The sequence below is a fragment of the Macrobrachium nipponense genome, chromosome 6 (genome assembly GCF_015104395.2).
Source record: "Macrobrachium nipponense isolate FS-2020 chromosome 6, ASM1510439v2, whole genome shotgun sequence".
Taxonomy (NCBI): Eukaryota; Metazoa; Arthropoda; class Malacostraca; order Decapoda; family Palaemonidae; genus Macrobrachium; species Macrobrachium nipponense.
The window spans coordinates 108,012,220-108,039,965 of NC_061108.1; the positions used below are offsets into that span (position 1 = coordinate 108,012,220).

General features: G+C 51.4%; 1 protein-coding gene across 4 annotated transcripts in view; it reads right to left on the minus strand.

The window, feature by feature from the left end:
• LOC135216859 (DCC-interacting protein 13-alpha-like) overlaps positions 1–27,746 on the minus strand; it is a 230,815-nt gene that overhangs the window by 201,083 nt on the left and 1,986 nt on the right. The window lies entirely within an intron of this gene.

Here is a 27,746-nt window from a genome sequence, read left to right on the forward strand (position 1 = left end):
TTCGCGCTTGGCTGACTGCTCACATCTGGAAGACGCCTCGCGCCTGGAAGACGTCTCGCACTCAACTGGCGTCCTGGCTGGCGCCAAAAACTTGGCTGGCGCCTCATGCTTCGATGAAGCTTCACGTCCGGAATAAGTCCTGGCTATAGTCTCGCGTCTGGCTGATTCCACGCCTCTGTATGACGCCTCACGTTTAGCTGGTGTCTTCTGTGCGACATCTTGTCTGGTATATGCCTCTCTCGCTCTCGAACTAGACCGAAAATCTTCCTCTACTTGTTTTAGAAGACGAAGCTTCATGTCTGAAAGACGCCTCGTTTTTGGCAGGAGAATGAGGACGAGACTTCTTGATCGGAAGAGAAACGTCCTTCTTACGAGGCGGATGTCTAGCCATAACTCCTACCAAGGAGGGCTAGCTTCTCTTGAACAGCCAGTAGGATACTCTTAGAAGCTTCTCCCGCGCCCTCTTCAATGGGAGGGGAGGGAGACCTCGTAGGAGTACGATCCGCTACGTCCATATAGGGGGACGTCGACACAACTTCACCTTCTTGATCAAGGAGGGAGCTTCATCAGTGAAGCGCTCTGGCTCGAGTTCAAAGAAGGTTCTTCCAAAGCCTTTTCAGGGGCTTGGAAAGATCCGAGTCTTTCCACCCTCATATAAGTGAAGGAGAAGCGAAGAAGAAGAGAAAACTCGCAGGACGCTTTTTCTGAAGCGGTCCTGAGCAGTCTGTTGCGAGAAAGATAATATCTTGCATCTTCAAGAAAATTCTTCGTATATGAAACTTCTTTCTCCTTATCCACCAAGACTCTTGATAGGTGCCTCGTCCGAGTTCTCAGAGACTTCTAGCGGATGGGATTCCAGAAGGAAGAGGTCCTCTTTCCGAGAAGGACCCTCCTTAGTACTCCAATCAACGAAGATATCTGCTGTAGTAACTTTCCCAGGATCTTCGCAGCTAATTCTTACTTCTCTGTATCCGATCTAGGGGAAGGAGGATATACTTCCGTAATACTTTCCGGGATATAATCCAGTTACTTAAGAGATTTCTAATAACTTTAGAAGGTCTCGAAAATTCGTCAGAACTTCCCCCTTTCCGATGAGGAATCGGATAATGAAATCACTTTTATAGGATAACTTTCCAACGGTTATCCTTGGCAGTCTGGGACGCTACTACAGATCCTGCCGAGGGGACGCCCGACCGGAGGTGGTTCTCTGAAACCTCCTTGCGGCTTTCGACATTCCTTCTCCTCTGGGTTTGTGAGCTTGGAAGAGGTCTAGGCCTGAGAGCGAGACAGAGCCGATCGGGCGCACCCTCATTATTATAGGACGCCTTTCCAATGGCGAACTTGGCAGTCTGGGACGTGCTACAGAACCTGCCGAGGGGACGCCTGACCGGTGGGGATTCTCTATAACCTCCGTAAGGCTTTCGACTTTCCTTCACTTCTGGGCATGGGAGCTTGGAAGAGGTCTAGGCCTGGGAGCGAGACAGAGCCGATCAGACGCACCCTCCACTGCAAAGGGGAACACTAAAATCACTTCTTACCTTTCAATAGCTCGTATTTTGAGCTACATTCCTTTGTCTTCAAATTGCAATATGAATTTGAAGATTCTGTGAAGTAAGAAGGAGATGAGGATACAACACTACTAGAATTGTTAATGCTCTAACTGCTCGTTAGTACGAGAGCTATAAAACTTCTAAAGGAAGCGAAAATAATTTCTATTTATTCTGACTTCCTCAAGAAGGAAGTTAGCTTAAACTTCCTCAATCAATTTTAACATTTACTACACGTTATTAATGAATAAATATTAAACTTTTCCTTTTGCAAACTATGTGAGTGTCTACCGAAAAGTTCGGTAGTTACACGTAAACAATTCTTCAAAATTTTCGAAGCCAAAGTTATTCAAACAAATTAATATGCGTATGCCGAACCAAAGACCCAGTACTTCCCTGCAAAAGATAGCCCAGAAGATCTATGGCGATGAAATCCAAAAATCAAGTCAGGAGGAACTGCAAACGTTGTTTACATTCCAAGCGACAGAGAAAATATGATAGAAAACGGGAATGGTTCCTAATCCTGCCACCCAGGGCAGGACGGTAGATCACCTGACCTACCTGCAGCATGTGCCGCGAAATTTGAATTTCTGTTGGGGACGACGGAGTCTTAGCTATGTATATATCTGACAGGTAAGTTGATTGTATGAAAATAATAACCTTAAAGGCCTTCTACATGAAGGCCTTCTACATCTCGCATTTCTCACATCATTAGTAATGGTATTCATAACAAACATAAATCTCCATGGAACAAGTCAAAAGACAAAGCATACAGAAGTGATTGTAAGTTATCTGTCAACCACTCAGAATCTTGTCATGTTGCACTATTGATGATGAACACTAGGCTTATAATCCTTGTGATAAAAATTAAATACTGCCCAAGCTTTTAATCAGTAAGCTATGTACTAGAAGAAAATGGCAACTACCTTAAAATTACCTACCCTGAATCCGCTTACCGCTTAGACCTATTAGAATATGATTTTCTTAACACTAGGCTAAGCAACCACAAGTAGCCTGGCACCAAGCACATTTTTTATTAACATACCTAAAACTATCTTACATCTAGGTTACAACAGCTGATAATTAAGCTTATAATCAAACCACCCTTAACTACCCAATCTAGGAGGTTACATATTAAACTGCTGCACTGCTAATCTCACATAGGAAACTGAAAAATAAAAAAATCTTATTGAATTTTTTCAATAATAAAATAATTACCAGCATTGCCAACCCTTAATTTCTATGATAAGCCAATATACTAAAGAGAAAGGTAGTCATTCTCAATATAATCTGTAGTACTGTAAAAGTCAGTCTGCATGTGATGACAATATGTTCTGATTAGAAACAGTCTGACCAGAAATTTCTATTTGAAATAGATATTGACAATACCAAAGCAGTTTCTTGTACTGGTGATGTACGGTAACAAAATTACAATTTAATTTCTGACAAATTTATATGTAGCCTACTATTCATAATACAGTTCCAATATTCTTATCAAACATAGTAAATAAAGTTGATAAAATTGCCCACTTATATAAATGAGTACCAGACAAGCTAATCAGCTTTATATTAATAATCAAAAAAACCAAAAGTATTGCATATCATGAACTGTACTTCAACATATGGGTTTACCATCTTAAAAAATTCTCACAAGGGCACATAAGGAAGGCACTGAAACCACCAATTTTTCTGTACTAAGTAGGCGTTAGGTAAAAGTAGGTACATACATGGTACATACATAAAACAACTTCAAAATTACATTTTCCACCACCTGTCAACCAGTTTTGTTTGTAGGCTAATTTCTTGCCTACATGGGATAGGTTAGGCTTGACGAAGCTATATTCATAGGGTGACCACAGAAATAGGACAGACTTACTCATTTTTGTTATGCTACTAAATTAGCTTCTTGCCTGTAGGGTAAAGCACCGCTGTGCGGACATTGATCCGTTAAACAGTCACTCTTTTCACTCTAGCTATATTTAATTGGTGAAACAACAATACAATTTAATAATTAAGCATACCATTCAAAATATACAAAGTAAAATAAGCATGTGAAGTCTTTGTAAAATATGACGTGGTATTGCTACGTGCACAATCCGGGGATACACTCAGGAATGGGTTGTTTGTTTATACAAGTGACTCCACAAACATTGAGATGGCGTCAATCTTCTACACGGAAGGTGTTTTAAGCAAAAATTTGTCAAGCGTCATAGAAGTAAGTTGGCACTACTATGCATGGCTAGACTTTCATTAACTTCTGTCTAAACGGGAATTAGGGTAAAATATCACAGCAGGCCAAGCAGGCCACCTACAATCAACGCTAGCCACCCTCCGAAAAAGTGCATTATAACGCGTCCTGACACCGGAGATGGGCATCAGTCGCGACTTCTTGTTGGTGAAAAACGGAGCTAAAGACCTCTACTCTCCTTTCGAAGTAAGTATTTTCTCCAAAGTTAGAAATTAAGGCCAAATTTTAAGATTTAAACAGAGGGTACTGAAAAGGGTGGCTGCGGCAGTGGAAATCTCACCAAAACGCTTTAGAAATTTTTACTTACAACTAAAAATGTTTCGAAGATTGACGCTATCTTGATGTTTACGGAGTCGCTTGTGTCAACAAACTTCCCATTTCATGTGCTAAATCTGCACACCACTTGTACCCATAGACGCTGGGGCACTTTCATCACAACAATCGTAAACCCACCTCTTACCAGCACTTATTCGTACTTATTCAAGGGGACTACGGCATTCTTTGTGGCGTTTTGAGCTCTTCAATTGTTTATCAGTGTTGTCAATTGGTATGTGTTTACCCTCCAAACTAGGTATAAGACTTACACAAAACCGGGGAAATAAGTGAAATTAGCGTATCTATTTGTAGTATATATACATATTAGAGCAATTTTATCATTACTGCATTACTATGACAACTAGAATTCATCGAAACAGTTTGTAAATGCATCGGCGTATGTGTGACGCTCCACTAGATTGGCAACGATGAGCCATTTTTCCTCACGTCGTCTGCTCGTAAGTATACATCCGAAACATTTGTAATTTTTGGGGGTTAATTTGGTTGCAAAAAAGGGATAATGGACATGAATTAAATAAACATTTTGAAGTAGAGTTAAAATGACAATTTGTCGAAAATTGCATTTTTCCTAACTATACAAACCTGAGGTCCTTTAACAATAGGAAGTAGCTAGCGGCAGCTGGAACGGTCGTAAGCTTCGAACAAGGGGAGAACGGTAGTTAACTGCTTGTCCGACAGTCGCGCGGCAAACAAATCACTTTTGCTTTTGGCCCATGCAAAATACGCAGAGTGAGGGGTGGCATGAGGAGGGACTATATGTAAAGGACCTCAGGTTTGTATAGTTAGGAAAAATGCAATTTTCGACAAAATGACAATTTGTCGAAAATTGCATTTTTCCTAACTATACAAACCTGAGGTCCTTTAACAATAGGAAGGTAACTAGCGGCAGCTGGGACGGTCGTAAGCTTCGAACAAGGGGAGAACGGTAGTTAACTGCTTGTCCGATCGTGCGCGCGCCCGCGCGCCCGAGAGGTGAAGAATCACTTTTGCTTTAGGCCCATGCAAAAAGTTGCAGAGTGAGGGGTGGCATGAGGTGGGACTATATGTAAAGGACCTCAGGTTTGTATAGTTAGGAAAAATGCAATTTTCGACAAATTGTCATTTGTTCCGATACGTAATACACACCCTCGGTCCTTTAACAATAGGAAGACTCACTTCTTGGTGGGAGGAATCTGAGTCTTTTTGGTGAACAGACTGGTGTTCGTCCAACCCTGGAGTGCCTCCCTGGTCGTAAGAGCAAGGGAGGGATCCAAACCTCTGTCCGATTGATCGGGGTGTGCACCGCAGGATCAATGGTCAGACCTCTGGGCCAAGTACTAAGAGAGAGGCAAGCGTATCTCTTCGTACCAGCAAGCAAGAACTTGTTCCTGTTTGCAAGAGACAATCATAAAATGATGGGTTTGTCTCAATTTGGCATCCACTTCCTCCCCCTTGTTGGAGGAAGTGGTGGATATTTACTCCTATCCCTACTGAAAGGGATAGGATGGTGCTCTATTGAGTAGCTCACCTGCATCTCGTCCTTACCCAGCAGGGTGACGACCGTGTCCCTCTACCCAAAGGTAGAGGGAAGAAAAAGATGGGAAGAGGAGCCAGTCACACTCTCATTCCTCATCCATTCTTACGGTCACACCAGGACTCGATGCTGTTCAGCCTGCGATGGTCTGGGTTAACTACACAACGTGTTGAGCAACACCACGGTTCCCAAGGAAAAAGATCCAAGGAACTGTGGGCAATATCCTGAAGGTAGAAGGAGGTGCATGCGGTACGGTTGGACCAGGCGCCTGACTTCATACCTGCGCCACGGAGAAGTTCTTGCGGAACGCGAGAGAATGATGAAGAGGCGTCCACACTCATCCTGGGTGTCGAGTTTCTTCAGACAGCTCCGTCGCACCTTCACAGGACAAAGCAGCATAGCCTTCGTATCGGAGGCGGTGACGTCCATTAGGGAGGGTATTGTGAAGGACTCGAACCAATCGTCAGTTACCGAAGGGTTCTGAGTCTTCGCTACGAAGATCGGTACGAAATCGAGCGTCACAAATCCCATCCCTTTGTGCTTGACTTCTCAAGAGAAGTCATTCAGTTACCTAAGACGAAAAGAAGGGAATAGTCGTATGACCTATCCCTCTTCTCGACTTTGGTTATGTACAGTACTCATACTGACAAGCTATTAAGACGAAGTAATGATTGCTCTGGAACAACCGAACTAAGTCCATAGCATAGTTCGTAACTGACTCGGGCGCTCTGACAGCTGCCGACTGACTGGTTCGGAATCAGTAGAGGCAAGTTGTCCAAGCATCCGGGTAAGTCACGTGACCTTCGCCTTTAAAGAGTTATGCTGAGAGACCAAACAAATAAAATATTTGTTAGTCCCACCGATGCCGGACGGCGCGGCGATGATTCTCTTAATGCATAAGCTCAAAAGGCGAAAGTCAATTGCCTTCAAAAGACCGAGGTCCCTGATGGCAAGAAAAATCTCATAGACGTTGAATCTCAGCTTAAGGAGAAACAACACTATGTGACGTTGAAGACGAAGGTAGGCAATGAATGCAACCTACGTCTTCCAGCTGAATCGAGAGAAGGAATCTCAAGATTCTAAACCTGTGCTTACAAATGACTGAAAACGCTAACCGCCATTTCATTGCTGTCCGTTGTGCAATGAAAGCGGGGCGTTCTTCAGTAATGAAACACAGGGGAGAGCCGCTTGAAGAACTGCTTCTCATGGGCTGAACGTTTGGAAGTAGAGCTGGCAGGTGTGGGAGTAGGCGATGTCTTTCAATACATCTGCTAATCCGGGTGGGGTGAACAATGAACAATTGTACACCTCCGAATACAAGATATTTTGAGGACAAACTCAGATTCCGCAAAAAATCATTCGCATTATCGGGATACGATGCAGCAAGAGACTATTACAGAATTCTGTTACCGTGCGGTAAACAGAAAGATGAGAGTCGAATAGATATCTCTGTTTAAAATTCTCGCAATACCGAAGACGATGAATACTAGCGTTTCTCAGCAGTAGATGGTCATTCATGTATGCGAGAATCCCCGTTAATCAGAGACTTAAGTCCGTGATTGTTGGGCAGAGATACGGTTGTTATTCAATCAAAGCAGGTGAGAAAGACATAAACAACCGTCTATCTCAAAGCGGCAGCTGATACTGAAATGCCTCGGGCAATTCAATACGCAGTAGCTGTCGCTGACTCGTCATCCTGAGTTGCCAAGTAATCCTTTCCACGAAGGAATGCGTTCGGCTAGAACCACCGGAGCATAAAAAGATATGCTCGAAGCAATTATATTTAAGCGAAACGAATTTCGGTAAATATAAAAGCTTAAATGGTGTTGTTGTGACAACACCATAAGTATATAAAATTGAACTGGAAACTCCGGGAGGTTGCAGGAACCCGGGTTGCAGTTCAATTAGAATACTTTTCGTCTCTAAGTCGCAATCCGTAGAATAACCAGGATATGCGCCTCCCCATCAGGACCCATTCAACTGCTTAGCAGAATCATGTCGCGAGGTTAATATACGTAGTATATTTGTAGGATTCTGAACAACGATCTCCATCCTAAATTCTTTCCTTCAAGAAAACAAAATAAGGATTGGAGATCGACCACCTTCGTTCTCTATTAAAGAGAGTGAAGGAGAAGTCTTCCTCGAAGGAAAGCTTCAATGGTGAACAGAATACTAAGACGATAGTTCCAGCCAAACTGGATATTCCCGTCCGTTCTTCTCTATTCCAGGTTGGTCGCCTACTGTGAGATAGTCTTCTTTCAGCAGCAGTCTTCTTCCTAATGCTAGAAATTCCAGGAATTCGAGCATAGGCGAGGTTCCCGATTATCGTGTAACATATTCGGGGATTCTCGTCTCGCTCACTTTGGACCGTGGTCTCGCCTAAGTGTTTGGAGATCGTAAGAAACTCTAACACACTGAATGCGCTAGAAATTCCGTAGAATTCTAAGCAGTCTGCGAAACCCCCACCGAATTCGTCAAAACGATATCGGCTGGTGGTCCTCTCGATTCCCGTAGAAATCTGGAGAATGGGGTCAGGATCCCTCCTCAAAGTACCGGGTGGCTTACGTCAGGTAGGACCCGAAGGGTCCCCCTGGTAGCGCAGTCCCCAACGTGGGATCCTACAGAGAAATCTCTGTAGGATCCTTCCCCTTTCCCTCGTAGCCGTAAGGAGGAGAGGGAGGGAATGGGGGAGGAATTGGATACTCGCTCGCCTTCCCAGTGGAACTAGCAGTTGGAGAAGAGTAGGAGCAGCCATCGCCTTGCGGCGATGGCCTCTCAGAGTCTGGGAAAACGTATCGTCAGAGAAAACGTTTCCCCGAGGAGGGTTACGAACTCTCACTGTAGGTAAGGGTCGCCGCCACTGTGAACGTCGTCTGGGTGGGGCTGATCGACACCTGACAGGAGAGAGCCGATACCGTCCTCCGACTCATTCCAGTCCTCGTCGAGGTCGAAACCTCTCAGGAGGACCGAAGGAGTATTAAATACGGTGTCCGAAGACACGTAGAAACGCCGCTGTCGCCGTAGAGGAGGTGGAAGTAGCTTGATCGACCGGCCAGAACTGAGAGAGCCTTCTTGTCCGGAGACGAGAGACTCTGGTTCAAGACAGAATAGGCAAGCTCGATCGCGGCATACCCACCGTCGGTTTGGGTTCCCTCTCGGGCCCCAAAACGACTCGAGCAGAGACATGGGCTCTGTGGTGGGAGCGGCGATCCTTCCCCCCGTCGTTGTGCTGACGAATCAGTGCAATAACCCTGGGTAAAGTTACTCTGAATCTCGGAAGTTACAGCGTCTTGAGGAGTGGACCGTCCAGTCCCTCCAACAAGAGCAGCTCCCAGGACCCTCCTCCTTCAGAAGAAGGACCAGCAACAGATCCCTGACGGTTGCCTCCAATCATTACTTGCGCGTACGTCCTGGTTGGTCCTAAGACCAACCTGGCACGTGCGGCGTCGTGACGGGATCGTGAGCGGCGCACTCTCACGATCATCCTATATACCTCGCTCTTCCTGGCGTATGCGAGGAAGTTGAAGGTATCGGAGAGACAGAACTGACGCTACCCCCTCTCCCTGACGTCGCCTCCAATCACTTGCGCGTACGTCCTGGTTGGTCCTAAGACCATACGTGGCACGTGCGGCGTCGTGACGGGATCGTGAGCGGCGCACCTCTCACGATCACTCCTAGCTACCTCGCTCTTCCCGGTGTAGCCCGAGGAAGTTGAAGGTAGTGGAGAGACAGACCTGACGCTCCCCCCCCGCTCGCTGGCAGGACCAGCGTACGTGGGGGGCTGCAGCCGATCACCAACCGCGGTGGGGATCGATCTGCAGGCCTGGCCGTGCCGCTCACCTGTGGCGAGCGGCTCAACTGAGCACGTCGACCCCGGTCCCGTGCGTCAGACGAGCTGCTGCTGGTCACCGTATCCGCCCGGTCCCTGTGGGAGCGGCGGTCAGGTGACCTGCAGAGCTCGCTTTCGCCGTGAGACCGGTGGAGCGTCCTCGCGGCACGTCAAAACCGCTGTACCAGCCGAGGCTGGTACCGTCGGACGAGGGGACCTGGGGGACCTCTTCCCAGCCTCAACCCGTGGCCGGTCAGAGACCGTCACGTCCACCCGAGGTACCGGCTGGTCGCTGCGAGGAGCGCCGCTGGCCTGGCGAGAGTCACCTGAGCGGCTCTCGACAGTCTTCTGCTCCGTGCCTCGGTCATGACGCTGAGCGAACTCAGGCGTCTTAACTTTGGCTGCACGGTCACCCGAAGGAGATCGTACACTCGGAACTTCTCGCGGACGAGAAAACCGAGCCGGTACCTGGCTTAGCAGCAGAGCTGCCAAGACCAGGCGAGGGTGTACCAGCGGTAGCCAGCACACCCTTGGCCCCTCCCCGTCTTCTTCTTCTTCTAGAAGGGGAGACGGGCCCCGTTCCCGAAGGAACAGGAGGACCAGCAGAAGAACCCCCCCGTCACACAGGAATGTGACGAGCCCTTCGAAGTCCCGAAGGAGGCTTCTTAGGGGGAATAACAAAACCCGGTTACCAGCTGGTCGCTGCGAGAGCGGCCGCTGGCCTGGCGAGAGTCACCTGAGCGGTTCTCGCCAGCCTTCTGCTCCGTGCCGTGGTCTTGGCGCCGAGCGAACTCTGGCGCCGAAACTTTGGCTGCACGGTCCTCCCAGGGAGAGCGTACACTCGGGATCTCCGCGAACGAGAGACCGAGCCGGAACCTGGCGTAGCGGCATCGCCGCTAGCACCAGGCGAGGATTAGTACCAAAGAGCTAACCGATTACTCCTCTGGTCCCCGTCTATCTCTTCCTTACGGAAGGGAGACGGGCCCCGCTTCCCGAAGGAGAGGAGGACAGCAGAAGGACCCCCCGTCCCACCGGGGTGGGGAGGGCCGGGCCCTTAGAAGTTCCCGAAGGAGACTTCTTAGGGGGGGGAGGCAGCCTTCTTCTTCTTCGGCTTATGGGCCTTAGAAGTCGAAGGGGAAGAGGCAGCAACGACGAAGACGAAGATGACACCTCCCTCTTCTTCGTCAGCTCACGCAGGACAGTCGTCAGGTCCTCATCCAGGCCGGAGTCGGGCCTATTGCCGAAGCAACACGGCCCGACTGCACCTGTCCGGAAGGACCTGGGACTGGAAGACACACCATGGGCAGGACCAGCATGGACAGCGCAGGAACCAGGAGCGGACAGGAACAGCAACCAGCTCAGGCGCGGCAGGAACGCGGCAGCGGTAAACACAGAAGGGCAGCCAAGCCAGTAGCGGGGAACCAAAATCAGCGACAGGTACGGCAGGCCCGGCCATCGCCTCGTAAATCATCGGCAGCCAGCGTGTACTGGCGGCCGGTCCAGGGGCGAGCTGCTGGAAACAGCGAAGTCTGGGGCAGGCAACACGAAGAAAAACACAGGCGGCGGCGGCGGCATACCCCTCCTCGGTACGGCGGCGACCGGCCCTAGAAGCGGCAGACGGCGTCACCGACACAGCATGGGGAGTGTAGACCAGCGGGGGGAAGCAGCATAAGCGGCCGTGAAGGTTGTAGTGGAGACCACTCCAAGGTCACCCGCCCCAGACCTCGCTAGACTCTGCAGCAGATCGTGGATGCTAGGCACGCCCTGCAGCCGCAGTGGTCCATACCTGTCCAAGGTCGTCTCCCACGGCTGTAGCACCTGCGGTAGCACAGACAGATTAGTAAGAGGGGTTCCCTCACGCACGGGGGGGAGACTGCCCCACCCCGAACGGAAGGAAGACCCCAAAACAAAATACGAGGAAGCTGAGCGGGGAGGGGGCAGAAAGAAGACGAAGAATCGGATACCAAGGGAAGTCGCGGGAGAGCTTTCCGACGACTTCCTGGCAGACCTTCGCTTCCCCTACCCCCGCACAGCAGTGAAAAGTAATATGAAAATGAAACCAGAATACTGCACTTGCGATTCACTTCATAGAACTTAAAGAGGGAAAAATCAATTCCCGGTAAGAGCGGAAACTTGATCCATAATAATATGATGCTATCATAAATATATATGAAAATGAACAATACTGCACTTGCTATTTTCACTTTCACAGCAATAAATCGTAAGGATTAATTCCCGGGGTAAGAGCGGAAATTGATCCAAATTAAATTTGATGCAATTAATAAATGAAAATGAAAAGAAAACTGCATTGCGAATCCACTTTCATTGCATTCTATTCATACAAAATAAGAGGCTCTTGCCGAGCGCAATCAAGCTCTCGGCAACGAACGCACAGGGCAAAAATATAATGAAAAAGAGTACTTACATCTTTCAATTACACACTTTTTTGCCCAAAATACATGACTCGGCGCGAGTGCGCCCGCCCTCGGCACCGAGACATAATTCAAGGGTTCAATTCATGAAAAGAGCGGAAATCGCCGTCTCTACGGCGATAGCTCCATGTTGATTCATAATTAAGTAATGAAATGAAAACAGTGTACTTACAGTTTCATTTTCAAGTCAAACCAAACCATTAGTAGAAAACACAATATAAACAAAGCATACGACGATGAAGCGGGCAGAGAGCGATGACGAACACGTCCTTCACACCCGCGGCCGAAAGCAAAAGTGATTCTTCACCTCATCGGGCGCGTCAGGGCGCGCGCACGATCGGACAAGCAGTTAACTACCTAACGTTCTCCCCTTGTCGAAGCTTACGACGTCCCAGCTGCCGCTAGTTACCTTCCTATTGTTAAAGGACCGAGGGTTTGTATTACGTATCGGAACAATTGTCATTTGTTCCGATACGTAATACAAACCATCGGTCCTTTAACAATAGGAAGACTCACTTCTTGGTGGGAGGAATCTGAGTCTTTGATGAACAGACTGGTGTTCGTCCATCCCTGGAATGCCTCCCTGGTCGTAAGAGCGAGGGAGGGATCCAAGCCTCTGTCCGATTGATCGGGGTGTGCACCGCAGGATCAATGGTCAGACCTCTGGGTCGAGTACTAAGAGAGAGGCAAAGCGTATCTCTTCGTACCAGCAAGCAAGAACTTGTTCCTGTTTGCAAGAGGCAACATAAAGTATGGGTTGTCTCAAGCAGGCATCCACTTCCTCCCCCTTGTTGGAGGAAGTGGTGGATATACGCTCCTATCCCTAGTGAAAGGGATAGGATGGGGCTCTGTTGAGTAGCTCACCTGCATCTTGTCCTTATCCAGCAGGGTGACGACCGTGTCCCTCTAACCACAGGTAGAGGGAAGAAAAAGATGGGAAGAGGAGCCAGTCACACTCTCATTCACTCATCCATTCTTACGGTCACACCAGGACTCGATGCTGTTCAGCCTGCGAGGGTCTGGGTTCGCTACACAACGTGTTGAGCAGCCACACGGGTCCCAAGAAAAGATCCAAGGACCTGTGGGCAATATCCCGAAGGTAGAAGGAAGGGCATGTGGTCTGGTTGGACCAGACCCCTGCCTTCAGTACCTGCGCCACGGAGAAGTTCTTGCGGACAAGGCAGCATCTCCTTCGCATCGAAGGCGGTGAAGTCCATTAGGGAGGGGATTGTGAACGACTCGAACCAATCGTCAGGGACCGAAGGGTTCTGAGTCTTCGCTACGAAGTTCGGTACGAAATCGAGCGTCACGGATCCCCATCCCCTGGATGCTTGACTTCGCAGGAGAAGTCATGCAGTTCCTCAGAGGAAAAGAAGGAAATAGTCGCATGACCTATCCCTCTCTTCTACTTCGGTGATGTCCAGTACCCATACTGGTCTGTCCGTTTGCCACAAAGTCTCTCGCATCCTCCTATCCCCATGCAGCGAAGTTCTCGGTAGTGGATAGGACACCGGCACTCCATGGTGGGTGTCGATGGTATGGGTACTGTGACAAGCTATTAAAACGAAGTAATGATTGCTCTGTAACAACCGAACTAAGTCAACAGCGTAGTTCGTAACTGACTCGGGCGCTCTGACAGCTGCCGACTGACTGCGTTCGTAGGAGGCAAGTTGTCAAAGCATCCGAGTAAGTCACGTGACCTTCGCCTTTAAGGGTTATGCCGAGAGACCAAACAAATAATGTATTGTTTGTCACCAATGCGGACAGCGAGGTGATGATTCTCTTAAGGCATGTGCCCAACAGGCGAAAGTCAATTGCCTTCTAGAGACCGAGGTCCCTGAAGGTAAAACATCTCATGGTTGTTGAATCTCAGCTAAGGAGAAACAACACTATGTACCGTTGAAGACGAAGGTAGATATTGAATGCAAACCTACGTCTTCACAGATGAATCGAGAGAAGGATTCTCAAGATTCATAACCTGTGCTTACAAATGACTGAAAACGCTAACCGCTGTTTCATTGCTGTCCGGTGAGAAGTCGTAGTTGCAATGAAAGCGGGGCGTCTTCAGTAATGAAAACACAGGGGAAAGCCGCCTGAAGAACTGCTTCTCATGGGCTGAACATTTGGAAGTAGAGCTGTCAGGTCGGAGAGTAGGCGATGTCTTCCGACACATCTTGTAATTCGGGTTGAACAATGAACAATTGTACACCTACGAATACGAGATATTTTGAAGACAAACTCAGATGTCTGCAAAATCATTCGCATTATCGCAGTGCGATGCAGCAGGAGACTTGTACAGACTTCTGTTACCGTGCGGTAAACAGAAAGATGAAAGAGTCCAAGAGATATCTCTGTTGAAAATTCTCGCAATGTCGAAGGCGATGGAATCTAGCGTCACAGCAGTAGATGGTCCTTCATTATTGCGAGAATCCCTGTTAATCAGAGACCTAAGTCCATGATTGTTGGGCAGAGATACGGTTCGGTAGTCAATCAAAGCAGGGGAGAGGAGACATACATGACCGTGCATCTCGGGGAGGCCCAGCTGATACTGAGCTGCTATCAGGCAGTTCAATACGCAGTAGTTGAGCCTGAGCTCTCGCTGACTCGTCATCCTGAGTTGCCAGGTAATCTATTATTCCACGAAGGAATGCGTTCGGCTAGAACTACCGAGCATAAAAGATATGCTCGAGCAATTATATTTAGGCGAAACGAATTTCGGTAAATATAAAAGTTGAAATGGTGTTGTCGTGACAAAACCATAAGTATATAAAATTGATACTGAAAACTCCTGGGAGGTTGCAGGCAACCCCGAGTTGCAGTTCAATTAGAATACTTGTCTTAAAAGTCGCAATCCGTAGATTAACTAGGATATGCGCCTACCCCTCGGACAATTCAACTGCTTAGTAGAATCACGTCGCGAGGTTAATATACGTAGTATATTTGTAGGATTCTGAACAACGATCTCCATCCTAAATTCTTTCCTTCAAGAAAACAAAATAAGGATTGGAGATCGACCACCTTCGATCTCTATCAAAGAGAGTGAAGGAGAAGTCTTCCTCGAAGGAAAGCTTCCATGGTGAACAGAATACTAAGGCGATAGTTCAAGCCAAACTGGATATTCCCGTCCGATCTTCTCTATTCCAGGTTGGTCGCCTACTGTGAGATAGTTTCTTTCAGCAGCAGTCTTCTTCCAATGCTAGAAATTCCAGGAATTCGAGCATAGGCGAGGTTCCCGATTATCGTGTAACATATCGGGATTCTCGTCTCGCTCACTTTGGACCGTGGTCTCGCCTAAGTGTTTGGAGATCGTAAAAAACTCGAACACTCTGAATGTGCTAGAAATTCCGTAGAATTCTAAGCAGTCTGCGAAACCCCCACCAAATTCGTCAAACGATATCGGCTGGTGGTCCTCTCGATTCCCGTAGAAATCGAGAATGGGGCAGGATTCCTCCTCAACGACCGGGGCTTACGTCGGGTAGGACCCGAAGGTCCCCCCGGTAGCGCAGTCCCGAACGTGGGATCCTACAGAGAAATCTCCGTAGGATCCCTCCCCTTTCCCTCGTAGCCGTAAGGAGAGAGGGAATGGGGGAGGAATTGGATACTCGCTCGCCTTCCCAGTGGAACTAGCAGTTGGAGAAGAGTAGGAGCAGCCATGCCGCGATGGCCTCTCAGAGTCTGGGAAAACGTATCGTCAGGAGAAAACGTTTTCCCGCGGAGGGTTACGAACTCTCACTGTAGTAAGGGTCTGCCGCCACTGTGAACTCGTCGGGTGGTGGGGCTGATCGACACCTGACAGGAGAGAGCCGATACCGTCCTCCGACTCATTCCAGTCCTCGTCGAGGCGAAACCTCTCAGGAGGACCGAAGGAGAATTTTAAATACGGTGTCCGAAGACACGTAGACGCCGCTGTCGCAGTAGAGGAGGTGGAAGTAGCTTGATCGACCGGCCAGAACTGAGAGAGCCTTCTTGTCCGGAGACGAGAGACTATGGTTCGAGACAGAATCGGCAAGCTCCGATCGCGGCAGACCCACCGTCGGTTGGGTTCCCTCTCGGGCCCCAAAACGACTCGAGCAGAGACGTGGGCTCTGCTGGTGGGAGCGGCAATCCTTCCGCAAGGTCATTATGCTGACGAATCAGCTTAATGACTTCTGCAAATTCCTCTGTATCCGGGAGTAACCGCATCTGCGGAGTAGGACCGTCCAGTCCCTCCAACAAGAACAGATCCCGAGATACTCTCCTTCAGAAGGAGGAACAGCGGCAAGACCCCTGACGGTCGCCTCCAGCTACTTGCGCGTAATGTCCTGGTCGGTCCTAGAACCGTGCCTGGTCCATACGGCGTCATAGCGGGATCGCGAGCGGCGCACCTCTCGCGATCACTCATAGGTACCTCGCTCCTCCCGGTGTAGCCCGAGGAGGTTGAAGGTACAGGAGAGGCAGACCTGACGCTCCCCCCTAGCTCACTGGCAGGACCAGCGTGCTTGGAGGGCTGCTGGCTGATCGTCAATCCGCGGTGGCGATCGATGAGCAGCAGGGCCTAGCCTTGCTGCTCGCCTGGGTGAGAGGCTCCGCTGAGAACGTCGACGCTGATCTCTAGCGTCAGGCGAGCTGTTGCTGGTTACCGTCTCCGCCCGGTCCCGATGGGAGCGGCGTCAGGTGACCTGCTAGGCTCGCTGTCGCGGTGAGACCGGCGACGCGTCCTCTCGGCGCGTCTGAGCCGCTGGTACCAGCCGTGGCTGGTACCGACGGCCCGCGGGGGGACCCCTTCCTCGCCTCAACCCGTGGCTGGTTCAGCGACCGTACGTCAACCCGAGAGCAGCCGCTGGTCGCTGCGAGAGCGTTCCACTGGCCTGGCGAGAGTCGTCTGCACGACACTCGCCAGTCTTCTGCTCCGCGCTTCGGTCTTGACGGCGAGCGAGCTCGGGTGTCAAGACTTTGGCTGGACGGTCTCCCGCGGGAGACCGTCCACTCGGTACTTCTCGCTAACGAGAAGCCGAGGCGGATCCTGGTTTAGCGGCAAAACCGCTAGAACCAGGGCGAGTGCCAGCCGAAGCTGGTACTCCTCTGGTCCCCGTCTTCTTCTCCTTGGTAGAAGAAAAGACGGGCCCTGTTCCCGAGGGAGCAGGGGTGGGACCAGCAGAAGAGCTCCCCGAATCGCCCGGAGCGAGACGGGCCCTTAGAAGGTCCCGAAGGAGCCTTCTTAGGGGGAAAACCCTCCCGGGTTACCAGCTGGTCGCTGCAAAGAGCGGCCGCTGGCCTGGCAAGAGTCCCACCTGAGCGTCTCTCACCAGCCTTCTGCTCCGTGCCGCGTCTTGGCGCCGAGCGAACTCTGGCGCCGAAACTTGGCTGCAACGGTCTCCCGAGGGAGAACGTACACTCGGGATCTCTCGCGAACGAGAGACCGAGCCGGAACCTGACGTAGCGGCATCGCCGCTAGCACCAGGCGAGGAAGTACCAGAGCTAACCGATACTCCTCTGGTCCCCGTCTATCTCTTCCTTACGGAAGGGGAGACGGGCCCCGCTCCCGAAGGAGCAGGAGGACCAGCAGAAGGACCCCCCGTCCCACCGGGGTGGGACGGGCCCTTAGAAGTTCCCGAAGGAGACTTCTTAGGGGGAAAGGCAGCCTTCTTCTTCTTCGGCTTATGGGCCTTAGAAGTCGAAGGGGAAGAGGCAGCAGCAGACGATGAAGACGAAGATGACAGCTTCCTCTTCTCCTCTTCCTCGTCAGCTCACGCAGGACAGTCGTCAGGTCCTCCATCCAGGCCGGAGCCGGGGCTATTGCCGAAGCAACACGGCCCGACTGCACCTGTCCGGAAGGACCTGGGACTGGGGAAGACACACCGTGGGCAGGACCAGCATGGACAGGCTCAGGAACCAGGAGCGACAGGAACAGCAACCAGCTCAGGAGCGGCAGGAACAGCGGCAGCGGTAGACCCAGAAGGGACAGCCAAGCCAACAGCGGAAATCACATCAGCGGCAGGTACGGCAGGCCCAGCGATCGCCTCGTAGAATCATCGGCAGCCAGCGGAACTGGGTACTGGCGGCCGGTCCAGGGCGAGCTGCTGGAAACAGCGGAAGTCTGGAGCAGGCAACACGAAGAAAAGAAAAACAGGCGGCGGCGGCAACCCCCCTCGGTACGGCGGCGGCCCTAGTAGCGGCAGACGGCGTCACCGACACAGCATGGGGAGTGTAGACCGAGGAAAGGGGGGAGCAGCATAAGCGGCCATGGTAGTAGTGGAGACCGACCACCCCGACCTCGCTAGACGCTGCAGCAGCCCGTGGATGCTAGGCACGCCCTGCCGCCGCGGGTGGTCATACCTGTCCAAGGTCGTCTCCCACGGATGTAGCACCTGCGTAACATGACAATTTGTCGAAAATTGCATTTTTCCTAAAACTATACAAACTGAGGTCCTTTAACAATAGGAAGTAGCTAGCGGCAGCTGAACGGTCGTAAGCTTCGAACAAGGGAGAAACGGTAGTTAACTGCTTGTACCGATCGTCGCGCGGCGGTAAACAAATCACTTTTTGCTTTTGGCCCATGCAAAATACGCAGAGTGAGGGGTGGCATGAGGAGGGACTTTATGTTAAAGGGGACCTCAGGTTTGTATAGTTAGAAAAAATGCAATTTTCGACAAATTGTCATTTGTTCCGATACGTAATACAAACCCTCGGTCCTTTAACAATAGGAAGACTCACTTCTTGGTGGGAGGAATCTCTGAGTCTTTTGATGAACAGACTGGTGTTCGTCCATCCCCTGGAATGCCTCCATGGTCGTAAGAGCGAGGGAGGGATCCAAGCCTCTGTCCGATTGATCGGGGGGGTGTGCACCGCAGGATCAATGGTCAGAACCTCTGGGCCGAGTACTAAGAGAGAGGCAAGCGTATCTCTTCTACCAGCATTGTAAGAACTTTTCCTTTACATGAGCAAATTGTAAAGTAATGGGTTTGTCTCATGTTGGCATCCACTTCTCCCCCTTGTTGGAGAAAGTGGTGGATATTTACTCCTATCTCTAGTTAAAGAGATAGGATGGAGCTCTGTTGAATAGCTTACCTGCATCTGACTCCTTTCCAGCAAGGTAACGACCGTATCCCTCTGCCCACAGGTAGAGGTAGAAAAAGATGGTGAAGAGAAGCCAGTCACTCTCTCATTCACGCATTCATTCTCCCATGTCATACCAGGAATCGATGCTGTTTCTGCCTGCTCGGGTGCTGGTAAGCTTACACAACGTGTTGAGCAGCCACCACGGAGGTCCCAAGGAAAAAGTATCCAAGGACTTGTGGGCAATATCCCGAAGGTAGAAGAAGGCGTGAAGGTGGTCTGGTTGGCCCAGACACCTGCCTTCAGGACCTGCGCCACGGAGAAGTTCTTACGGAACGCTAAGGAGGGTCCGATACCTCTGACTTCGTGGGCTCTCGGACGGAGCGTACGGATGTCGTCGCTACCATCAGCTTCGTACGCTCTCCTGATCACCTCACGCAGCCAGAAAGAAAGCGTGTTCTTGGAGAACCTTCTTTCTTGGTGACCCCCCCCAGTGCTAACGAAGAGGCGTCGACACTCAGGCCTGAGATGTCGAGTTCTCTTCAGATAGCGCCGTAGCGCCCTCACAGGACAAAGCAGCATCTCATCCGCATCGTTATCGGTGAAGTCAGGAGGGAGGGGATCGTGAAAGACTCGAACCTGTCGTCAGGGATCGACGGAGGTTCTGAGTCTTAGCTACGAAGTTGGCGGGACGAAATCGAGCGTCACAGATCCCCAGCCTCTGGTTATGTTTAACATCATAAGAAAGGCCATGTAGTTCCCCACCTACTCTCCTTCGCCGATGCCAGGGCCAGCAAAGAAGAGGGTCTTGAGGGTCAGATCCCTGTCTGACGACTCTCGGAGTGGCTCGAGGGTCTTCGAGTCAAACTCCTAAGTACGAGAGTCACATCCCACGCAGGGGGGCCTGAGTTCCCTGGGTGGGCAAGACCTTTCGAAGCTCCTCATTAGCAAGGATATCTCGAACGAATTCGAGATGTCCAGTCCCCTCAGTTTTAGGACGAGAGCCAGGGCGGCTCTGATATCCCTTAACTGTGGGTACTGAGAGGAGCTTCTCTCGGCGAAGAAACACGAGGAAATCCGCTACCTGCTGAAGAGTGGCTCTGAGAGGAGACAGAGCCCTGTCTACGACACCAACCACAGAAGACGGCCCACTTCCCCTGGTACACAGCTGCAGAGGACTGTCTGACGTGTCCAGCCATCTCTGTTGCTGCGCTACGAGGAAAAGCCTCTCGTTCGCAAGAGATGGTGGATAACAGCCAGCCGTGAAGTTGAAGGGACTGGACTGCGTGGTGGTACCGTTCTACGTGTGGCTGGGCTAGGAGGTTGTGCCAGGTTGGGTAGTTCTCTCGGTGCGTCCGCAAGAAGAGCCAGCAGGTCCGGATACCAAACGGCTTGAGGTCGTTTGGGAGCCACCAGGATCATTCTGAGATTGGGAGTGACCAGCGCTCGACTGATCACTTTCCGAATCAGACAGAAGGGAGGAAAGGCGTAAGCGAAGAGGTTGTCCCAGGGGTGTTGGAGAGCGTCCTCTGCAGCTGCCCATGGGTCCGGCACAGCTGAAAAGAAAACCTGAAGTTTTCTGTTGTGCCGGGTGGCGAACAGGTCTACGACCGGTCGCCCCCACAGGTTGAAGAGCCTTTCCGCCACATCTTGGTGTAGAGACCATTCGGTCCTTATCACCTGATCCCGACGGCTGAGCTTGTCTGCTACTACATTCCTCTTGCCTGGAATGTAGCGTGCTGACAGCTCTATCGAGTGAGCCGTGGCCCACTCGTGCACCTGCACTGTCAACTGATGGAGCGGAAGAGACACTAGCCCCCCCTGCTTGTTGACATATGCCACTACTGTGGTGTTCGCACATCAACACCACTGAGTGTCCCACCAAGCGGTCCCGAAACTCTTGGAGAGCGTTGAACGCCGCCTTGAGTTCCAGGACATTGATGTGAAGGTGCTTTTCGTGATGGTCCCACACACCTGCAGTCAGCAACTCCTCCAGGTGTGCGCCCCATCCCTCGGTCGATGCGTCTGAGAACAGAAGCATCTCCGTGAGTGCGTATAGGCACTCCTCTTAAGAGGTTCTTGTCGTCGAGCCACCAGGCTAGGTCCTTCCTCACCTTGTCCGTGATAGCCACGGGAAAGTAAGGAGGATCCCTGGCCTGAGACCAACTCTCCCTTAGCCTCCACTGGAGAGACCGTAGGTGAAGACGCCCGTGAGGGACTAACTTCTCGAGTGACGACAGATGGCCGATCACGACTTGCCATTGCTGGTGCTGCCTGTTCCTGCCAGGGCGACAGGAACCGGCCGGCTGCCTCCCTGAATTGCTGATAACGCAAGTCTGCGGGAAGACTTGCCCTGCTACCGTATCTATCAGCATAACCCAGGTACTTCATCTTCTGCTTGGGTTGGGTTCGAGATCGGACTTCTCGTAGTTTATCACGATCCCCCAGATCGCGACAAAACTTGAGGAGTCGATCTCTGTCCTGTAGCAACTGCGAGCGGGAGCTCGCCAGGACCAGCCAATCGTCGAGATACCTCAGAAGACGTATCCCGTTCGAATGGGCCCAAGCCGACACCAGAGTGAACACTCGCGTGAACACCTGTGGGGCGGTTGAGAGACCAAAACAAAGTGCCCTGAATTGGTACACCGTCCCGTCGAAGATGAAGCGGAGGTACTTTCTGGAGGACTGATGGATGGGTATTTGAAAATACGCGTCCTTCAGGTCCACTGAAAGCATGAAATCGTTCCCCCTGATCGAGTCGAGCACTGAGCGTGCCGACTCCATCGTGAACCGCGTCGTGCGAACGAAGCGGTTCAGGGGAGAGAGGTCTATCACCGGGCGCCAGCCCCCCGATGCCTTCTCCACTAGGAAGAGGCGGCTGTAAAAGCCCGGTGACTGGTCCTCCACGATTTTCTACAGCTCGTTTCGCCAGCATGGTCTTGATCTCCTGTCGAAGAGCGTTGTCCTTTTGCTGATCCCCGGACATAGGTCTGTAGAGGACCGGTTTGGAGATGAGGGGGGGCCGAGACTCGAAGGGTAGTAGATATCCCTCCCGAAGGACGTCTACTATCCAGTTCTCGGGCGCCGTAGCGCTGCCAAGTCGCCCAATGGCTCGCCAGGCACCCCCCCACTCCGGCAGCAGGTGAGGGGGAACGCCGTCCCTAGCGTTTCCCTCCTCGTTTCGACTTCTTTCCAGCCCACCTCGGGGAAAGGGGGAGGGCTGGGAGGAGGGCTGGTTGCGGCCTCCTCTCGCAGAAGTCGAAAACAACTGGAGTCTTCACACGGGGTTTGGACGGTGCAACCGTCTTCGCCGCCGTGGAAGCGCTAGCCAAGCTCTTTGGTTTGGCCGCAGTTACTCGAGATTGCCCAGAAACCTTCGAGACTGCCTGGTGGACTAAGCGGTCACTCTGTCAGTGCGCCGCCGTTCCACCGCAGCGTCCACCATCTCTCCAGGAAAGAGAGCTGGGGAACTCCTAAGAGGTCCCATTTCGTAGCCCGAGTGCCGCCTCACGCCCAGCCCCCTTGGTCACTCGGGTAAGGTACTGCGTCCCTACGTCGAAGAACCAAGTTGGCCCACAGGTTAGCAGTCTGATGGGCGAGGTAAGAGATTGCTCTCCTCCAGACTGGCACAGTCTCCTAAAAGAAGCGTCGTCTTCGAGAGCAGAACTCCCTGGAGCCGGCCGCTACTTTGGATATTGTGAGGGACCACAAATCCAACCAGGAAACTGCCTGGAATGCTGCCATAGCGGTAGTTATTCCAGGGCAAGGTGCCTCCTGCTGCGAGAACCATATGGTTCTCCGACAGGAGCTGCTGCAGGGGTTACACACCTGGAGTCAGCCTCGCTACTCCGGGTTAACCTGTTTCGGCAGTATCGGGTCTTCCGATGGCACGTAGAATCGCCTCTGCCGCTGTAGAGGAGGAGGAAGCAGCTTAGAGGACCGTCCGGATTTTAGCGAGTCCTTCCCGTCCTGAGACGAGATTCTCCACCTGATCCAGGACTGAGTCCGCAAAGCTCTGATCGTGGCAACCCCACCCTCGTCATTTTGGGCTCCCTCTTGGGACCCCAAAATGACTCGAGCCGGGACGTGGGCTCTGCTGGTGGTAGCGGCGATCCTTCCGCGAGGTCATTATGCAGACGCATCAGCTTAATGACCTCTGCGAAATTCCTCTGTATCTCGCGTCACAGCGTCTTGTGGGAGTAGGACCGTCCAGTCCCTCCAGCAAGAGCATATCCCTCGATACTCCTCCTTCAGGAAGGAGGAACAGCGACAGACCCGTCGACGGTCGCCTCCAACTACTTGCGCGTACGTCCTGGTCGGTCCTAAGACCGTGCCTGAGCCGTACGGCGTCATAGCCGGGTCACGAGCGGCGCACCTCTCGTGATCGCTCCTTGGTACCTCGCTCCTCCCGGTATAGCCCGAGGAGGTTGAAGGTACGGGAGAGGCAGACCTGACGCTCCCCCTCGCTCGCTGGCAGGACCAGCGTGCGTGGAGGGCTGCTGCTGGATCGTCAACCCCGCGGTGACGGTCGAGCAGTAGGCCTAGCGTCGCCGCTCGCCTGGGGCGATTGGCTCGGCTGAGAACGTCGAGACCGATCTCTAGCGTCAGGCGAGCTGCCGCTGGTCACCGTCCTCCGCCCGGTCCCATCGGGAGCGGCGGACGGGTGACCTGCTAGGCTCCCTTTCGCGTCGAGACCGGCCAGCGTCCTCTCGGCGCGTCAAACCGCTGGTACCAGCCGTGGCTGGTACCGGCGGCCGTGGGGACTCCTTCCTCACCTCAACCCGTGGCCGGTCAGCGACCGTCACGTCAGCCCCGAGCAGCCAGTTGGTCGCTGCGAGAGCGTCCACTGGCCTGGCGAGAGTCGTGTGCACGACTCTCGCCAGTCTTCTGCTCCCGCGCCGCTGTCTTGACGGCGAGCGAGCTCGGACGTCAAAACTTTGGCTGGACGGTCCTCTTTGGAAGAGCGTCCACTCGGTGCTTCTCGCGAACGAGAAGCGGCCGAGACGGAACCTGGTTTAGCGGCAGAACCGCTAGCACCAGGTGAGGACGCACCAGCCGAGGCTGATGCACCTCTGGTCCCCGTCGACTTCTTCTTTGCAGAAGAAGCGACGGGCCCTGTACCCGAAGGAACAGGAGGACCAGCAGAAGAGCTCCCCAACTCGCCTGAGGCGAGCCGGGCCCTTAGAAGATCCCGAAGGAGTCTTCTTAGGGGGGGTGGAGGAGGCAGCTTCTTCTTCTTCGGCTGTTTAGCCTTAGAAGTCGAAGGGGAAGGAGAGGAGGCAGCACGACGAAGAAGACGATGAAGACGACGACGACACCTTCTTCCTCTTCCTCTTCTTCTTCGCCAGGCTCCGCAGGACAGACGTCAGGTCTTCCATCCAGGAGGGAGCCGGGGCAGTTGCCGAAGCAACAGGGCCCGACTGCACCTGTCCGGAAAGACCTGAGACTGTTACAGCAACACCAGCAGCAGGAACAACAGGAACAGGTCCGGGAAACAGCAGGAACGGCAGGAACATCTGAAATGGAATGTGCAGGCCTATCTGAAAAGGAAAGAGTAGCTGGAACGGCAACAGGTACGGCAGGCACGGCAGGTACCACGGGAGAGCCAGGCGTCCTGTCGACAGTCACCGTCATCCGTGGCACTGGCGGCAGGTCCAGGGGGGTACTCTTAGGGCAGCGGAAGTCCGGGGTCGGCAAAGGAAAAAAATCCAGGTGGTGGTGGCATCGTCCTCTTTGGAACGGCGGCAATGGGTTTTTGTACTGCCACCGTGGGTGTCACCGACATTATATGGGGCGTATATACCAGATGTGGTGGCATCTCATACGCTGGTGTCGTTAATGTGGTAGTAGTGGTGGTCACCGCACCATGAGTGACCACCGCCGACCCCACCGCCAACCGCTGAAGCAACCCCTGGATGCTGGGCACTCCTGCAGTCCCAGCGACTCCCACACCTGTCCCAAGTCGTCCTTCGCTGATGGCACACCTGCGGAAGCAACAGTCGGGTTAATTGGAGGGGCTTCCCCGCGCCTGGGGGGCGAAACACCCCCCCCAGAGCGGACGGAAGATCCCGAGTACAGCTGTACGTCCGGGTAGCGGGCGCCCTCCTCCACACTCGACGGATCGAGAGAGGAAAAGGACTCCGCTACCCCCCCCGCAGGGGAAGGCGCGAAACGTGGGGGCTGGCCGGGAGGCAGGAAAGAGGACGAAGTGTCCGTCACCAAAGGAGTCACTGGACTTTCCGATGACTTCTTGGCCGGCCTAAGTCTCTTCCTGCCCTCGTACAGCACCCACTGCGCCTCGGACCAATTCATACAAACCACACATGGTTCGTTGCGGGAGCACTCTCGCCCCCGACAACGAGTACAAACCTCGTGGGGGTCCACCTCAACGAATGACCTGAACCCTCCACATTTACGCCCCTCCAGCCCGGGACACACTCTACGGGCGACTGGAGGGCGCGGTGATATTTCCATTTCTTCCAATTCACTCATTGCAAGAATAATAGAATTGAGAAAAGTACTTACAATCACTCCTGATATACAGAAAGAGAAACAAATACTCAAAGTTGAAGCAAACGACAAAGCGGGCAGAGCGATGGCGAACACGTCCTTCCCACACACGGCCGAAAGCAAAAGTATTTGTTTACCTCCCAGTCGCGCGGCGCGCAGACGATCGGACAAGCAGTTAACTACCGTTCTCCCCTTGTTCGAAGCTTACGACCGTTCCAGCTGCCGCTAGCTACTTCCTATTGTTAAAGGACCGAGGGTTTGTATTACGTATCGGAACAAATAGATAGATTAGTAAGAGGGGTTCCCTCACGCACGGGGGGAAGACATGCCCCACCCCGAACGCAAGAACGACCCCAAATACAAAATACAACGAAGAAGCTGAGCGGGGGCAGGAAGGAAGACGAAGAATCGGATACCAAGGGAGTCGCGGGAGAGCTTTCCGACGACTTCCTGGCAGACCTTCGCTTCCCCTACCCCCGCACAGCAGTGAAAAGTAATATGAAAATGAAACAGAATACTGCCCTTGCGATTCACTTCATAGAACTTAAAGGGAAAAAGATCAATTCCCGGGTAAGAACGGAAACTTGATCCAAATAATATGATGCTATCATAAAATATATATGAAAATGAAACAGAATACTGCACTTGCGATTTCACTTTCACATAAAATAATCGTAAGGATCAATTCCCGGGTAAGAACGAAAATTGATCCAAATTAAATTTCATGCAAATAAATAAATGAAAATGAAAAGAATATTGCAATTGCGAATCCACTTTCATTGCATTCTATATACAAAATAAAAGGCTCGTGCTGAGCGCAATCACACTCTCGGTAACGAACGCACAGGGCAAAAAAAAAATATAATGAAAAGAGTACTTACATTTCTCAATTACACACTTTCGCCCAAAATACATGACTCGGCGCGAGCGCGAACCGCCCTCGGCACCGAGACATAATTCAAGGGTTTCAATTCATGAAAAGAGAGGAAATCGCCGCATCTACGGCGATAGCTCCATGTTGGTTCATAATTAAGTAATGAAAATGAAAACAGTGTACTTACAGTTTCATTTTCAAGTCAAACAAACCATTAGTAGAAAACACAATATAAACAAAGCATACAACGATGAAGCGGACAGAGAGCGATGACGAACACGTCCTTCACACCCGCGGCCGAAAGCAAAAGTGATTTGTTTACCTCCCAGTCGCGCGGCGCGCGACTGTCAGACAAGCAGTTAACTACCGTTCTCCCCTTGTTCGAAGCTTACGACCGTTCCAGCTGCCGCTAGCTACTTCCTATTGTTAAAGGACCGATGGTTTGTATTACGTATCGGAACAACTAAATATTGAGTAAAGTAAACAATTAAGGGAATAAAGCTTTGCATCTCATAATCAGTGTTGTCGTCTGCTGCTCGTAACTTTGTTTACGGAGTGAGTGCTTAGGAAACACGAACAGCAATGTGGTTCGAGTGCACTGTGGAGTGAATTAAGACCAAAATGTGTATAATTACAATCAAATAAGCACTGTGGAGTTTCAGTTGTGATGGCAGTAAGGATAAAACCACTGATTACAAGGTAAGAATGAATTCAGTTCCAACCATAACCCCGGGAATAACAAGTTTCATACTTTCACTAATAGGTATAGGCAACAAAATGTTGTTTTATTGTGCTGATTACAACTGCAATCTTGAGTAAGATCAATAAACGTTACATACATACGCTAACATTGTTCAAATGAGTGCTGGGAAGGCTGGGGAAAGATGGTGGCCGTCACTGATGAGAACCGTCCATGCAAAACGTAGCCGCCATATTGGATTTCAAAACTGCCTTGAAAACATCGAGTGAATAAGACCCGTCCACCGTGATGAGGGTTGGCCTGTCGTGATATTCTACCCTATTGCCTTTATTTCTAACTTGGGAGAAAACACTTGCTTTGAGAGGAAAGTACCTAGAGGTCTCGAGGTGTTGCTTCCATGGAGGTTGGCTTATGACTGATGTCTAATTCAGGATACTGGAAGCGCTAAAGTTATTTTTTGGGAAAGTGACCGCGCAACGGTATAGGTGTCCGCCTGTCCATACAGCAGAGCTTTATCCTTGTCTACTGACTGAAAAGACACAACTTAAGCTAGTACAAAACACTACTTCGCCTGTATTCTCAACCAACTCAAAAAAGTTGCTGCACCTACTAGAAACATAACCTAACCTACCAACTTAACCTTACCCACCCAAAACCTAGCCTACTAGACTAAGTAGGTAGTCCCTATTTCAAGGCAGGTTAGTCCATACCCTATCGTCATC